This window comes from Loxodonta africana, chromosome 2, assembly GCF_030014295.1.
Source record: "Loxodonta africana isolate mLoxAfr1 chromosome 2, mLoxAfr1.hap2, whole genome shotgun sequence".
NCBI lineage: Eukaryota > Metazoa > Chordata > Mammalia > Proboscidea > Elephantidae > Loxodonta > Loxodonta africana.
The window spans coordinates 223,520,404-223,537,775 of NC_087343.1; the positions used below are offsets into that span (position 1 = coordinate 223,520,404).

General features: G+C 41.7%; 1 non-coding gene across 1 annotated transcript in view; it reads right to left on the minus strand.

Annotated features, from left to right (window-relative positions):
• The window catches only part of LOC111753089 (uncharacterized), a 29,295-nt gene extending 11,957 nt beyond the window's left edge, over nucleotides 1-17,338 (minus strand). Inside the window, exon 1 of the transcript XR_010321068.1 lies at nucleotides 14,526-17,338. This is a non-coding gene — a transcript (uncharacterized LOC111753089). The remainder of the gene's footprint in view (nucleotides 1-14,525) is intronic.
• Between the last annotated feature and the right edge of the window lie 34 nt (nucleotides 17,339-17,372).

A 17,372-nucleotide genomic window follows, 5' to 3' on the forward strand; every position in this document is an offset into this window, starting at 1 on the left:
GATACTAATTTGGCATAACCAATCACCTCATGGGATTAGTTCTATTGGTTTGGGGTCTTAGGGAGATGGTCTCGTGGGACAATCTAGTCAATTAGTGTAATATAGTTCTTAGAGTTTACGTTCTACCTCCCAGTATGGTGAGTAGTATCTGTGGTCTTAAAAGCCTACGAGTGGCCATCTAAGATACAAACTATTGGTCTTATCTGTCTGGAACAAAAGAGAAAGAAGGAAACCCAAAAATTAGAGAAGGAACTGGATTATAGAGCTAATTGTCTGCATGAACCACTGCCTCCTCCATGTTGACACCAGAAGAACTAGATGGTGCCCAGCTACCACTACTGAACATTCTCATCAGGAACACAATGGATGAACACTGATTAAAAGAGAGAAAAATGTAGAACAGAACTTCAAATTCTTAAAGAATCCAGACATGCTGGACCTATTCAGGCTGGAGGAGTCCCAGAGACTATAGCTCTGAGTTGTCCTTCAAATCTTGAATTGCAACTATCCCCTGAAGTCATTTTAAAATAAGTAACAGTTTAGCTCAAAGAGTAACGATTGTCATCCTTGAGTATTGTATTTCTTTAAAAAAAAAAAAAAATCTATGTCAGGCAAATGTGTAAATGGCTATTTTAAAGCATAGGTGAGAAGGTCGGAAGCAGGGAAATTAATGGAAAAAAATGGAAGTGAAACAACTAGAACAGAAATAACAAGGATGTTGACACAATGTGAAGGATGTAACCAGCTACATTGGTTAAATGTAGCTGATCATTATGTCTTGAAACTATAAAATGAGACTGGATTTTTCTGTGTATATTTTCACCAAAAATATAATTGAAAAAAAAAAGGAGAAGTAAACTATGATTACCAACTTTGCCCCCTTGGCCAGCAACCACAGCAGTCACTGTAGCGGCTACACTTTAAGTAAATTACAGAAAACAACAGTAAATATGTAACTTACTTTTGCGTAAGAGAAATCATCTAAATGTATACAGCACATGCAGAGAGAGTAAATTTGGCTATGTAAAATATTTTAAAATTAAAAATAAATTGGAAGAAGTTTCTAGCAAAAATGATGGACAAAACTGTAATAGCTTTAAGACACAAGGATCTCACCCAAGTTGATTTAAAAACGCTGGGAACTCCGGTAGATAAAGAGGTAAAGAATATGAACATAAAAATCTTGGAAGGCAACATGCAAATTCCTAAAAATTATAGGCAACATGAGTAAAATCATTAATAACCAAAGAAATAATTTAAAATAATAATGTTCAAGCCAATCAAATTGGTTTTGTTATTTTAATAAGAAGATTCAACGCTGCTAAAGGGCAGATGAAACTGACACCTACCAACGTAGAACCGGTTGACAGAGGGTCGATTCCAACTCATGGTGACGCCATGTTGTGTCAGAGCAGAACTGTGCTCCACAGACTTTTCAGTGGCTACTTTTCTGAAGTAGATCACTGGGGCTTTCTTCTGAGACCTCTGGGTGGACTCGATCCACTGTTTTGGTTAGCAGCAAGGCACCACCCAGGGACTCCTCGTACATGTAAAACCAAAAACCAAACCCATCATTGTTGAGTCTGTTCCAACTCATAGTGGCCCCATCTGTGTCAGAGTAGAATTGCACTCCACAGGATTTTCAATAGTTGTGATCTTAGCAGCACCACTAGGTGGTTTTGAACTGCCAACCTTTTTGTTAGTAGCCTAGTAAAAACTGTTCGCACCAATCAGGGACCCCTGCATACATAGTAGGTGGAAGCCGATATTGTCTTTTTGGAAGTTTACGTGGGACTTTGTATCAAGAATTTTAAAAAGATCACTCTTTGACCCAATAAATGTACTTCTAGGAGTGGCCTAAAGAAAAATCCTAAATGCAGAAACAATTTTTTCATAAAGATGTTTTTCAAAATAAATCTTAATAATAGTGAGAAATTGTAAACAACCCAAATTGCAAACAGTAGAAGACTCATTACCAAATGTTGAAAACTATACGAGGAACTATTGGGCAACCATCAACAGTGTGTCTCTGTGGAAGTTGTAATAACATGAAAAAATTACACGTTACAGTACTAAATCAAAAAGAACAGGACACAAAATTTTACAAACAGCTCAGTAGAAAAAAGATACAATGAGTGTCAGTGAGTGATGAAATAATGAGTTACCTCTTTTTCCCTTGATTCTGCCTTCCTATTCATTGAAATGTTTCTATAATGACTGTAATGAACTTCTATAATTGGAAAAAACTATATTTTGAAAAACAAAATGTAATGAATTTGCTCTCCCCAAAAAGGAAGAACAGAGTTCACCTGCTTTCCCCCAGTCAGTGATTCAGCAAGTAAAGCTTGGAGGTGAGTATTTAACTTTGGAGGAGTTCCCTGAAAACCACACCCCAATAAGATATGTGCCCCTCGATCTGTTTCCTCACACCTTCCCTAAAGTTAAACATAGGTCTGGGGTTTTGATGTAAGCTGCCTGTAATCTCTTAGATTTCAGGAGCCTTGTTGAGTAAGTCACTCATTCCTGTCTATTGAGTCCTCGTCGCCCCACCCAACAAATCCAAGAGGCCTATTCAATAAGTACTAGTGAGGTGCAGACTTGCCCAAGAAGAGAACAAAACATATCTATCTGCCCCCATGAGTGGTAAAACTGGGGTTCCACTCTGCCTTGCTTTCTCTGGCTCTCCACACCCTGCTCCCCTGTCTTACACCATCACCATCTCAGCTCTTGCCCTCTTAGACCATCTCCATCCTCAGCTTTCACCCCCTTATACTACCTCCAACCCCAGCACTCACCACTTTTCTTATTCACAGAGGTAGGGCAAAGGCACAGCAATTCCTTGGACAGATCAAGGCTCCAAAAGCTAATATTAAGTCCTGTGGCATAGTGGTTAAGTGTTATGACTGTTAACCAAAAGGCTGGCAGTTCGAATCCACCAGGCAGTCCTTGGAAACTCTATGGGGCAGTCCTACTCTGTCCTATAAGGTCGCTATGAGTCAGAATCAACCCCACGGCAATGTGTTTGGATTTTTGGCTTATCATGATATCCAAGGAATGTACAAACTATGAGTGAGGGGTGGAGAAACTGATAATTGCTCAATTCTAAGCCATCCCTTCTGGCCTCTCTGGGCTCTGCCAAGTTAAAGTTACTTAAACTTTCAACTCTCAGGCTCAGCATCGACCAGGTCTAGAATAAAGCCCTGTTCCTCCCAGTGGGTGAGTCTGAAATCAATCTGCTGACTCCTCACTTAGATTCCAGGGAGCCTGAGATTAGTGTGGGATTAATGTAGATTCCCCCATTATTCTGTGCCTCAGTTCAGGTGGTGAGTAGACTGGGCCAGCCCTCTCTGGTCTGAAGTTGTTTCCCTGCCTCCTCCCCTAGGCATTGGCTGGAGTCTTGCTTCCACCCAAATGAGTACTCCTTGGACCTCAGTGCTGCATCTCTCCTGGCCATGAGTGATGGTTAGCCCAGCTCAAAGACTCCTGCTACCATGATCCACAATGATCCTCCTGCCATCCATCCACTACCCCCATCTTGAACCTTTGAATATGGCCCCAGTCATATTCAAGCCATGTCCATCCAAGACACAGGCATGTGGGTACTGTCTTAGGCTACGTTCTCTAGAGAAGCAAAACCAATAAGCGTATAAATATAGAGAAAGAGATTTATATCAAGGAAATGGCTCACAGGGTTATAGAGGCTGGAAAGTCTCAAATCAGTAGGTCAGGCTGGAGGCCTCTCCTGACTCAAGTAGCTATGGGGGCTGGCAAACCCAAGATCAGCAAGTCAGACAGCAGGGCTGTGGCTCACAGGCTGCGAAAAATGACAAATCTCAAGATCAGCAGGCAAGATGGCAGGTAAGCTGCTAGCTCAGGTCCCAAGAACCGGAGATCAGATGACAGGAGCCAGCTGCAAGATCCAGACTGAGCAAAAGCTCACAAGCCCTGCCAGAAAGTCCACCCATATTGGATGCAGGGCACATTCCCAAGAAACTCCCCCACAACTGATTGGCCATTCACAGCAGATCCCATCGTGGAGGTGATCACATTAAATCAGATCTCATCATGGAAGTGATTACATCATTATATCACTGCCAAACTACATCATAACTGCCAAACGGAGAATCATGGCCCAGCCAAATTGACACACAACCTTAACAATCACAGGTACCTATTTTATTTCAAGCATGAAGATTTTCTCTCTGGCTTGGACTGATAGTGAACCATACCCCCTCCTGCTGAGAAAAGGACAAGAAGAATTACAAGTACATTACCTGTAAGTAGAACTTCCTAGGTAGTTACTAGTCCCTGGCACTACTCTAAGGACTGCTGCCACTGTAAGATTATACAAGTCGTGGTGAAAGGAGGCTGGAGTACCCACTGGGCTAGAGATCATCCTAGATAAACCAATAGAAAGACTTGCATTTACTGAACAAGGGCCCTGGATGTGATAATCTCTAAATACCTTTATTATATTTTATTTATATTTTATACCTTTTAGTCCTACTTTCCCTTTTTTTATTTACCTCCTCTAAATTTAGTTGCTGACAGCTGGGCAGTGGAAATCAGGCAACTGCCCTAACAACAGATAATTCACCACATTAACAAGCTAAAGAAGAAAAATCATATGGTCGTATCAATATAATGGAAAAAGTATTTGCCAAAATCCTACACCATTCTTGATAAAAACTCTCAGGAAGTTAGTAATGGAGGGGAAATACCTCAGGTTGGTAAAGAGTATAGGGTCACTTTGAGTCAGAATTGACTCAACGGCAGTGGGTTTTTTGGTAAAGAGTATTCACAAAAAACAAACAAAAAACTATATCTCCCCTTAAAATTAATAGTTAAAGACTTAAATCATTTTCCCCTAAGACTGGGAACAAGACAAAGATGTCCACTCTCACCACTTTTATTCAGCATTGTGATGGAAGGTCTTGTCACTGTAATAAAGCAAGAAAAATAAATTAAAGTTACACAGATGAGAAAGGAAGAAATAAAACTACCTCTGTTTACAGATGACATGATCGTCTATGTGTAAAATACCAAGGAATCTTTTAAAAAAAAAATGCTAAAACTAGTAAGTTAGTTCAGGAAGGTCACAAGATAGAGGATCAACCCACAAAAATCAACTGCATTTCTATATACTATCAAAGAACGTGAGAAAACAGAACTAAAAGCACATGCCATTTATAATCACTCAGGAAAATGGAATACTCAACGTGTGTTGCTGTTAGGTGCCATCAGGTAGGTTCCGACTCATAGTAACCTACGTACAACAGAAGGAAACACTGCTTGGTCTTGCGTCATCCTCACAAACATTGCTATGTTTGAGCCCATTGTTGCAGCCACTGTGTAAATCCATCTCGTTGAAGGTCTTCTTCTTTTTCACCGACCCCCTACTTTATAAGCATGACGTCCTTCTCCAGGGACTATTTCCTCCTGATAACATGTCCAAAGTATGTGAGACGAAGTCCCACTATTCTCACTTCTAAGAAGCATTCTGGCTGCATTTCTTCCAAGACAGATTTGTTTTTCTAGACTTCTAGCCTCCTAGACTATGAGAGAGTAAACGTATGTTTGTTGAAGCCATCCACGTATGGTATTTCTGTTATAGCAGTGCTAGATAACCGAGAAAATGACCTTCAGTATATCCCACCTGAATTTAGAGACCTTCTCAAGAATAGACTTGACGCACTGGACACTAATGACCAAAGACCGTATGAGTTGTGGGATAACATCAAGGACATCATACATGAAGAATGCAAAAGTTTATTAAAAAGATGGGGAAGAAAGAAAAGACCAAAATGGATGTCAGAAGAGATTCTGAAACTTCCTCTTCAACGTAGAGTAGCTAAAGTGAATGGAAGAAATGATGAAGTAAAAGAGTTGAACAGAAGATTTCAAAGGGCAGCTCGAGAAGACAAAGTAAAGTATTATAATGGCATGTGCAAAGACCTGGAGCTAGAAAACCAAAATGGAAGTGCATGCTCACAATTTGTCAAGCTGAAAGCACTGAAGAAAAAAATTCAAATCTCGAGTTACAATACTTAGGTATACACTTAAGAAAACATGTACAGGGCTTACATGCTGAAAATTACAAAATTCTGATGAAAGAATTAAAAAAAAAAAACCTAAATAAATGCAGAGACATACCAATTTCATGGTTTGGAAGACTTAACATAGTAAAGACGTCGATTCTCCACAAATTGATTTATAAGTTTAATACAATCCCTGTAAAAATCCCAGCAAGGTTTTTTGTAGACATAGACAAGCTTATTCTAAAGTTTGTATGGAAAGGCAACTGCCCTAAAGTGGCTAAAAGAATCTTGAAAAATAAGACTAAAGTAGAAGGAATCACCCTACCTGATATGAAGGCATGCTATGTAAATATAAGCCTGTACTGTGGAAGTGTGGAAGAATAAACACCTAGATCACAGAAATAGAACAGAGGTTCCAGAAATAGATCAGTAGAAACATGTTCAACTGACTTTCAATGAAAGAAATCCAATGGAAGATAGATAGCCTTTTCAGCAAATGGTGCTAGAACAATTGAACAAACAGAGGCAAAAAAAGAAAAAAGTAAGCCTTGACCTAAATCTCATACTTTATGCAAAAATTAACTTAAAAAGCATCAGAGACTTAAACATAAAACCATAAAACCTTTAGAAAAAATATAGGACAATCTTCAGGATTTAAACTAGTCAAAGTGTTCTTAGACTTGACACCATGAACATTATCCCACGGAAAAAAAATTAATAAATTGGAACTCATCAAAACTGAAAACTTTTGCTCTGGGGAAGCCCATATGAAAAGCATGAAAAGACAAGTTACAGACTAGAAGAAAATACTTAAAACCATTTATCCGTCAAAAAACTTATATTAAGGATTTATGAAAACTCACATAGTCAATGTAAAATACAGTCCAAATAGAAAGTGGGTGAAAGACATGAAGAGACATTTCACTGAAGAGGATATACGGATGGCAAATAAGTACATGAAAAGATGCTCGACATCATTAGCCATCAGGGAAATGCAAATTATAGCCACAATGAGATATCACTGCACAATTACGAGAAGAGCTAAAATAAAAATAATTACAGCACCATATGCTGGTGAGGATGCAGGGAAACTAGGTCAGCCCTACTTTGCTGATAGGAATACAAAATGGTATAGTCACTATGGAAAACAGTGTGGCACTTTCTTGAAAAGCTAAATATACAAATACCGGACGATCCAGCATTTGCACTCCTAGGCATTTATCCAAAAGAAATGAAAACTTATGTTCACACAAAAATTTGTACACAAATATTCATAGCAGCTTTATTTATGATAGCCAAAAACTGGAATCAGCCCAGTTTCCCTTCCATAGGTGAATGGTTAACCAAACTGTCGTCCATTTGCGCCATGGACTACTATTCAGTAATAAAGAGGAATAAACTGTTGATATATACAACAACCTGGATGGATCTCCAGTGAATTATGCGGAGTGAAAAAAGCCACTTCCAAAAGGTTATATATTGAATGATTTCATTTGTATAACTTTTTTAAATGACAAAATTTTAAAAATGGAGAATGGATTAATGGTTGCCAGGAGTCAAGGAGGAGGTAGGGGAAGGTGGGAAGGGAGTATGGCTATAAAAGGCAGCATGAGGGATCTTTGCGGTGATGGAAACGTTGAGTATCTTCACTGTCAAAGTGAATACCAGAACTTGTTGTTGCTAGGTGCCGTCGAGTCGGTTCTGACCTATAGCAACCCTATGTATTGCAGAACGAAACATTGCCAGGTCCTGTGCCATCCTTACAATCGTTGCTATGCTTCAGTCCATTGTTGCAGCCACTGTGTCAATCCGCCTCATTGAGGGTCTTCCTCTTTTCCGCTGACCCTCATCCTTACCAAGCATGATGTCCTCCTCCGGGGACTGATCCCTCGTGACAGCATGTCCAAAGTATGTAAGAGGCAGTCTCGCCATCCTTGCCTCTAAGGAGCATTCCGGTTGTACTTCTTCTAAGACGAATTTGTTCGTTCTTTTGGCAGTCCATGGTATATTCAATATTCTTCGCCAACACCACAATTCAAAGGCGTCAGTTCTTCTTTGGTCTTCCTTATTCATTGTCCAGCTTTCACATGCATATGATGCGATTGAAAATACCATGGCTTGGGTCAGGCACACCTTAGTCTTCAAGATGACATCTTTGCTTTTCAACACTTTAAAGAGGTCCTTTGCAGCAAATCCACTTAATGCAATGCAACTTTTCCAGAACTTACAGGAACAATAAAGTTGTATAGAACTAAACTCACACATCCACACACACACATACACACAGAGCACAAGTAAAACTAAGGAGATCTGAATAAGACCAGTGGATTGTGCCAAGGCCAACATCTTGGTTGTGATATTGTACTACGGCTTTCCAAAATGTTGTCATCAGGTAAAACTAGACAAAGCATGCCAGGGATCTGTATTACTTCTTACAACTGTGTGTGAATCTACAATTATCTCAATAAAGTTTTCAATGAAAAAAAGTTAGTCCAATAAAAACGTGCTTCTGAAATCATAGTTCCTGTGACTATATAACCAAAGATAACTTAAAAAAAAATAACTCTATGATTATTTTTCTCAACGACCCTCTGTGTGGTTGGGATGGCCTTCTCTCCTGAGGTGTGTGACTAAGGTCAAACCCCAGTAATCCAGTGCCGTCAAGTCGATTCCGATTCAATAAGCCCAGGAAGTGGTTAAACTAGGTCCTCTGCCTTTAATGGAGGCCTCACCCCTCCACTCTCTCCAAGGCATAACCATGCCAAGAAGATAGGAAGGATAACAAACTCATATACAACTCCCTAGTGCTTACGAAGGACTCTCACTTAGGGGTCCTTGGCTTAGCCTTAAAACAAACAACAACAAAAAAAAACTCATAGCCTTCAAGTCAATTCTGACTCATAAGGGCCCTATAGAACAGAGTAGAAGTGCCCCATAGGGTTTCCAAGGAGTGCCTTGTGGATTCGAACTGTCTACCTTTTGGTTAGCAGCCATAGCACTTATCCAGTACACCACCAGGGTTTCCACCTGAGCCTTAGGGATGCAGGATTGTTCTTACAATTTCATAGCTGAAAGAACTGACTCTCAGTAAGATAAAGACCTATGTGCTTCGGAATGAAATGAGTTACAGACTCTAGAGTTTAGACGTCAGAGTCGAGATGCCTCCCTAGCTGTCTAGCCTGTTTCCTGCTGCTTTTTTTTTTTTTTAAGCTGGAGGCCAATTCACAGTCCCTAGGTGGTGCAAAAGGTTAACACTCTTGGCTGCTAAACAAAAGGATGGAGGCTCCAGTGCACCTAGTGACAGTTCAGAAGAAAGGCCAAGAAATCTACATCCGAAAAACCAGCCATTAAAAACTCTATGGAACACTTTTCTACTCAGGCACACAGGGGGTCACCATGAGTTGGAATCCACTGGATGGCTACTGTTTTTTGTTTTTCTTTGTTTTTTGCTGTTGTTTTAATTTCCAGGCAGTATTGCAGGACGCAGTTCTGGTCTGGTATGAAGGAGGCCTCCAAAGTTCTCCAGCCATTCTTCCCCACAGGGAGATCTAATGGGCCAGGAGGAAGGTGAGAGGCAGAACCAAGGACACAGGCCCAGAAGGCAGCCCAGTCACCGTGCATTGGTCTGGGAAACAAAGCCCCCTCTGGTCATTTTCTAGGGACTGCGTAGAGTGGGTAGGAGTGGCTGCCTGCCCTAGAAGCCCCACCTGGTGGCCAGGCCCCAAAAGTTTCCAGGTTTTCTTTGAAGAGGGCTCGCTGCGGGTGGGCATGATAACCAAGAATACTCTATCCTAGGGACTGTCTCCTTCTCCTCTCCCTTGACCTTCCTGACCGTGCTGTCCTCGGAGCCTCCAAGAAATGAGCATGCAGTTTGAATGCTGCGTTGGGTACCATGAGAATTATAAAAATTATAATACATCAACATGAGCATCTCCTGACCAACATCCCTGCCTGGAGGCCCCCTCATCTCTGCTGGACCCTCCCAGGGACAGACAGAGGAGAAGGGCACTTTGAAAGCATAGGGACGGTGTCCCTGCGCCAGGGACTCCCAGTGCAGAAAGAGGTCAGGAAGTAGCCCAAGTGTGCATAAGGCACAGCAAACTTCAGCCCTTTCTTCAACACGCCATTCACTGCTCTGCTCCCAGTGAGGAAAGAAGGAAGAACGGAAGCTTCTAGCCTGCACCTAGGATGAAAGGAAAGAAAAGGAAAAATAATGTGAAAGACCCTCATAGAACATGCAATGACATGGATGAATCTCACAAATAGAGTGTCACCAAAAGAAGTCAGACATAAAAGAATCCATACTGAACTCAAAAGGGGCAGAACTAATCTAGGTAGGCCCCTGGGCGGCACAAAAGGTTGGCAGTTCAAACCCATCCAGAGGCACCTCGGAGGACAGGTCTGCAAATCTGCCTCCAAAAGGTCACAGCCTTGAAAACCCTGTGGAGCAGTTCTACTCTGACACACATGGGGTCACCCTAAGTCAGTATCAACTTGATGGTAACTAACACCACCAATCTGTGGTGATAAAGTCCATATAGTAGGTTATCCTTTGGAGGGTGATAACTGAAGAGGACACGAGGGAGGTTTTTGGGTACAAGTGATGTTCTAGTTCTTGATCTGGGTGATGGTTACACAGTTGTGTTCACTGTGAACATTCACTGAGCAAGACATGTATGGTTTGTGTGCACACTTTCCTGTATATACGTTGTACCTCATAAATTTACTTAAAAAAAAGATATGGTTTATAGAAGTGACAAAAATAATCCTGATTACAGAACTGTAAAAGATCTTTATGGTGGGGGAAAAAAAACCCTCAGAAAGAAAACGTGTCTGAAGAGCCCAGTTCCCCAACCCCAAAATAGTGGACAGGTTTTTCCGGAGCATCATTGTCATTTTCTTTTCATTCTTTAAAAAACAAAAACAATCTCCATTTTGTAATTCCTTACCCCATAGTGAGGCCACTTTTCTGTGAACTAAACTTGAAGTCATTGTATCTTTTCCATGATCATGATCACCCTGGGACAGACCAGCATAGAGTATACGAATGGTGATGGAGCAGGATTCAGTTTTCACACAATAAGGAGTCATTTCTGTATTTTAAAGTGGAGAAATATGGAGGCTTTTCCATAAATCACATCATTAAAACTCTGAATGTTACCTTTAGGTTGGGTTTCACCTATTTCAAAACCAAAGATGAACTGGTTTATGAAACATGAGCATCTGACCAAGTCCACTGAGGTGGTGTCTATATTTTATAGCCATCTTTGTTCCTTCCACTAGTGGTTGGGGACCGGGTACTGGGTTGGGCACTGGGAACAGATGAGTGACTGGAATACTGCCCTGCTGTCAGGGAGCTGTCGCTTAGACTGGGAGGCGGCGTCAGAGACAAATAACCATGGTGCCATATAACCACTGCCATCGAGTTGATTCCATATAAGCTCAGCCATATTGCATGTACACATACACTCACACACACTCACACACTCATGCATACAGTCACATGCTCACACACTCTGTCACACACTCACATGCTGTCACACTGATACATACAGTCACACTCACACATTCACACACATACGCAAGTAATGTGGGAGTCCCAATAAAGACTGACTTATCTCTATGGGTCCACAAATTTCAGGAAAAAACTCAGACTCCTTAGGCAACCCAGAAGAGGCATAAGAATTGGAACACAGCCATCTCAAGTAATCGTTCACAAACAGAAGGATGGTGAGCGACTCCTACAGGCCCCGCTGAGACCGAGAGAACATTGGTCCAAGTCACCAAGATGGAAGCAACTTCCATGAGGTCTTCTTTTTTTTTTTTTTTTGTGGGGGAGAAAATGGCCCAGTGAGTAACACTTTGAAGTTTGTCTAAATTAACTGATTGAAGTCCATGTTGCTTAATATTTACACAGCAGGGATTTTATTCTTTTTGGTCATCACTACGTTTCTACATCATCAGCACAACCTCTTTTCTTCCTGGTTGTTGGAGGCCACGTCATCAAGAAGGTACATCTGCCCATTTGAACAGACATAGTCCTTACACACACTCACAATTCTGGTGTTCTCATGATCACCTACATTATTTAAGTTGTTGATCAGTTTTTAACACTCTTTACTCCAAACTTGCTATAATATTATTCAATAAACTGAAAAACAAACCCATTGCAGATGAGTCAATTCTGACTTATAGCGACCCTATACAACAGAACAGAACTGCCCCATAGAGTGGATTCCAACTCCCGACATTTTGGTTAGGAGCTGTAGCTCTTAACCACGATGCCACCAGGGTTTTTATAATATTATTAGGTCTTCTACAATATTTAAAGAAATTTTAAAGGAAATCCATATCAAATGCTAAAGTATCTAAGAAAAGAGGGAGGGAAGACAGAGGGCAGAGAGAAAGGAAGAAAGGGAGGGATATGGAGAAGGAGCAATAGAGAGAGAGAGAGGAAGAAGGGAAAGAGAAATAAGAGAGAGAGAGAGCGATGCCGAGAGAGTGTGGAAAGAGGGGGAGTGAGAAAGAGAGAAGCTGTTCCCTTGGTCCTGTCCTGGCCATTTGGGTGCAGGCGAGGATCCCTCCACTCATTAACCAACTCAGAATGGACTTTCCACAGGTGCTTCCTCAGGTCCAAGCTGGCCAGGGGAGGCCAGCCCACCCTGTTTGTGGCAGGTCAGTTTGCTTGTTTCTGCAGAAGAGGCCACAGCTCAGGGATGCTCCAGCCAGGACGTTCTCTCCTGCATCCCACCCAGGGCAGATTATCCAACAAACAAGGTAAGCACGGTGCTTACCTTACTTACCAGATCATGCGTAGTGAGCAATTTCACATGGGTTTCACCACATCATTGTGGCTACTAACCAAGAGGTTGGTGGTTCAAACCCACCCAAAGGCATCTCAGAAGAAAGACCGGGTGACCTATTTCCAAAAGGTCACAGCCTTGAAAACCCTGCAACACGTGGGGTTGCCACGAGTTGGAGTTGACTCAACAGCAGCCAGTGTGGGTTTGGGTTTGGTTTCTTATCATTGTCCAGCACCTTTTCAAAGAAGATTGCATGACATCAATCCATGTGAAATTGTTCACTACAGATTAGTAAGTAAGCACAAGTAAGCCCGACCTTGTTTACTGGGTCATCTGCCCCCCGTCAGGGATTGTAACTTTTAAAAAGGCTTTGATTCTGTAGGAAGGTGCTGTGGGGTTGGGAGGGAGACAGACACCAGGCATAGCTAGAAACGGAATCCTTTGTGTGGTGAAAAATGTGAAATTGTCCACTACAGCTGATCTGGTAAGCAAGGTAAGCATTGGATAATCTGCCCCTGATCCCACCCTAGTCTGTCTGTCGGGTAAGGTAGGAACTAAGCTTTATCCATGGAAAAAAGGAAACCATCAGATCACACATAGCTCCACCCCCTCAGCCTGCATCGGGAGCCAGCAAAAGACTCCATGGAGACCACATATTTCCTAGAGGAGGAACAAGTTGACCACAGCACTGAATTATTAGTATGTCTTCAGATGGGTTACAACTGGTGGTACTAAGTCCCTTTAGACTGAAACGCCAGAGTTCAGCTCCGCACATTGCTTTTATTCCTGCCAGTATGCTGTACCTGTTCTGCGTCCTGAGTACCCATTTGGCTGGCTGTGTGAGCTTGGGAAAGTCACTCCCTTTCTCCCCACCCCACTGTCCTATTTACAAAACAGGGCTAATGACAGCCCCTGTGTCATAGAGGAGTTGTGAAGATCAAATAGTTTAACACGTGAAACACACATAGAATGGGGTCAGGCACACAGTACATGCTAACTAATTGCTGGGTAGCACAAACAGTTAAGCACTCAGCTACTAAGAGAGAGTTTGGTGGTTTGAACCCATCCAAAGACACCTCAGAAGAAAGACCTGGTGATCTATTTCTAAAAATTCACAGCCTTGAAAGCCCCGTGGAACACAGTTTTGCTCTACAACACATGGTGTCACCATGAGCTGGAACTGACATGACAGCAACCAGTTTCATTTTGGGTTTGGTTTCTTACCATTATCCAAGACCTTTTCAAAGAAGATTGCAAGACATCCAAGATCTCGTAGCAAAACTCAGTAATAACTCAAGGAAGATGACAATGCAATAGGCTAGAAATACATTCCTGCTGACCTCACCCAAAAGTCAGGCACATTTTCTCAATTGAGATTAGTGTCTATAAAATCTTTTATGTTTCACAACTTGGAGCAGCAATACATGAACTATCACTACGTTCAGAGAGAGATGGGCAAAAATACTTGAAAATGGTCTTGTCATATACAGAATGGTCTTCTGACATATATAGAAGTCTGCATAGCAATTTTATATGATGAGTTGAAACCTAATACAATTGTTAAATCCCCGCTCACCTTTAGCACTCTTCCTCTTGTTTTCTCCAACCATCCATCTCATACACACCCCACTGTCCTCTTGTAGCCCCCTAGAGCTGCTCCCTTCCCCAATTCACCTGAACCCACCTCTTTTCTTTTAAACTCATCCATCTTGTCCACTCTTGCCTCAAGGCAAAGCAACTGGTTCATATTCGGATGAAGTAACGTGTGATAAAGCATCAGTTGATAAGTAGCCCCTCCTGGGTTATGTGTGTGTGTGTTACCAGCACTACAGATGTGTGTGGTTAATCTAGAGGGGACTCTAAGTCTGCAGGTGCATGATTGATTAGTGGGACTTGTACTGAGAGATAGGGAAGCCATTGCCTTCCTGAAGACATGTGATCTTCTATGCTGTCTTCAGTAAATGCTTTCTGGGGTTTCCATGGCCCTGTCTTACTCCAGCAGTTTATCTTTTCTTACTCTGCTTTGAGTGTTGTGAGTATAAGATAATTCTGATCTATGAAGATACCTGTTCTAACAGAGAGATGCAAAAAGCACAATGTATATAGATAAGATAAAAGTAACCAAAGCCCTGGGACGAAGCTTATGATTTCAATTTACATGAGCAGTGAGTATTAGTTCCAACAAGCTCCAATTCATGATTGCGTTAGAGGACATAAGTTCTTTGAAAGCAAGGGACAATAGTACACCAAGCACCAGAAGCTACAAGGAAATAATAAAAATAAGCATTAAAAGGAATATTTAATAGATGAAGCTCGCCACATGTGAAACGAGATGTTGGTAGTGGAAAATGTTGGCTTGGTTCTGGTCCCTAGAAGTAAGAACCTGCAGACGGCTGAATCTACAGTGCCTGCACTCATGCAGCTGGGTGTGGACACATCTTTTTCAAGTGACTGTCGATTCCTTGTTGGGTGACCTTTGCCTGTCTTGTCAGTAATATTGAATGACCCCTGGAGGAAAAGTGAAATGGACAAGTGGGAAAAGGTAGTACTTGGGAGGCATTTCTGCTTTTGTTCTTAGTGAAGGTTAGAAAGGAGCTTCAAGGTCATTTTAGTCCAGAGCCTAGTGGTTTGCTGGAGGTGTTAGAAACCATTGGTTCTAGGTGCAGAGGAATGGGAAGATGTGCCTCCCTGTGGCTCTGCTGTTAGTGCCAGAAGGTAAGGCACTGAAGGCTTGTGCTGCCGTCCAAATTGTCCAACATGAACCCATGGAAGGACGGTGCTGTCTCCGCAAAGGCAGGCACTCAAGGTAACGGCTGTCCCCTTCCTCTTCAAGTTTTCAGGTCCTTCTAAAAATGAAAGCACAGGTGTTACCTTTTTTAGATCTTCATGCCATCTTTCCAACATGGTGGTTGGGTGGACACCTGCATTTCACCCTGCGTAAAGCATCTAAAAAAAAATTTTTTTTTTAAAGCATCTGGCTGTTCTTTAGGAGACACACATCATTTATGGGGACAAGGTTGGCCTCTGACTGAGGGAGCTGAAGCTCTGCAAGGCTGGATCCTAAACAGGTGTTAAAAAGCTGTCCAACCCATGCACACCTCTAAACTAGGAACACCTCTGCATTTTGATCATTGACCTGAGATTTTTTTCCAACATGAACTTTCCAGCTCTTAACAGTGTATTCCTAAATTCCAGTTTGAGTCAGAACAATTCTGTTTTTAAGCCCAACTAGATAGAGAAAATGGAGTCCCTGGGTGGTACAAATGGTTAAGTGCTCGGCTACTAACCAAAAGGTAGGCAGTTCGAATCCACCCAGGGGCACTGCAGAAGAAAGGCTTGATGATCTGCTTCCAAAAGATCACAGTCACGAAAAACCCTATAGAGCACAGTTCTACTCTGACACACATGGGGTTACCATGAGTCAGGATTGACTTGACGTCAACTGGTGGTGGTGGTAGTGGTGTAGATAGGTAGTAGTGGGTGAGATGAAGGTGACGTGGCAGGCAGTCCCATGGACTAATAAATGGGACAATCCCCTCAAGATAGGTGGTCTCCTGGAAGGCCCTCACACTTTCTTTCAAAAGAAGCAACTAGTTCCTCAAAAAGTTAAACATAGAATTACCATATAAAAAAAACCATTGCTGTCAAGTTAATTCTGACTCATAACAACCCTATAGGACAGAGTAGCCTGCATCATAGGGTTTCTGAGGAGCAGCTGGTGGATTCGAACCACTGAGCTTTTGGTTAGCAGTGGAGTTTTAACCACTGTACCACCAGGGCACCAGAGTTACCACATGACCCAACAATTCCACTCCTAGCTATGTACCCAAAAGACTTGAAAGCAGGAACTCAAACAGATTCATGTACACAAATGTACACTATGCACAATGAGCAAAAGGTGGAAACAACCCAAGAGTCCATCAAAAGATGAAAGAATAAACAAAATGTGATATACCCATACAATAGAATATTATTCAGCTATAAAGAGACGCAAAGCTCTGATAAACAATTAATGTTATCCATCACATAAATAAAAGACAAGAATCACTTGATTTTGTCAATTGATGCAGCAAAGGCATTTGACAAAGTTCGAAACCCATTCATGATAAAAACTCTCAGCAAAATAGGAGTAGAAGGAAAATTCCTCAACATGATAAAGGGCGTTTATACAAAGCCAACAGCCAACATCACCCAAAATGGAGAGAGCCTGAAAGCATTCTCAGTGAGATCAGGAACCAGACAAGGATGCCCTTTATCACCACTCTTATTCAACATTGTGTTGGAGGTCCTAGCTAGAGCAATTAGGCTAGATAAAGAAATAATGGGCATCCAGATTGGCAAGGAAGAAGAGAAGTATCTCTATTTGCAGATGACATGATCTTATACACAGAAAACCCTAAGGAATCCTCAAGAAAACTACTGAAACTAATAGAAGAGTTCAGCAGAGTAGTGGGATACAAGATAAACATACAAAAATCAGTTGGATTCCTCTACACCAACAAAAAGAACATCGAAGAGGAAATCACCAAAT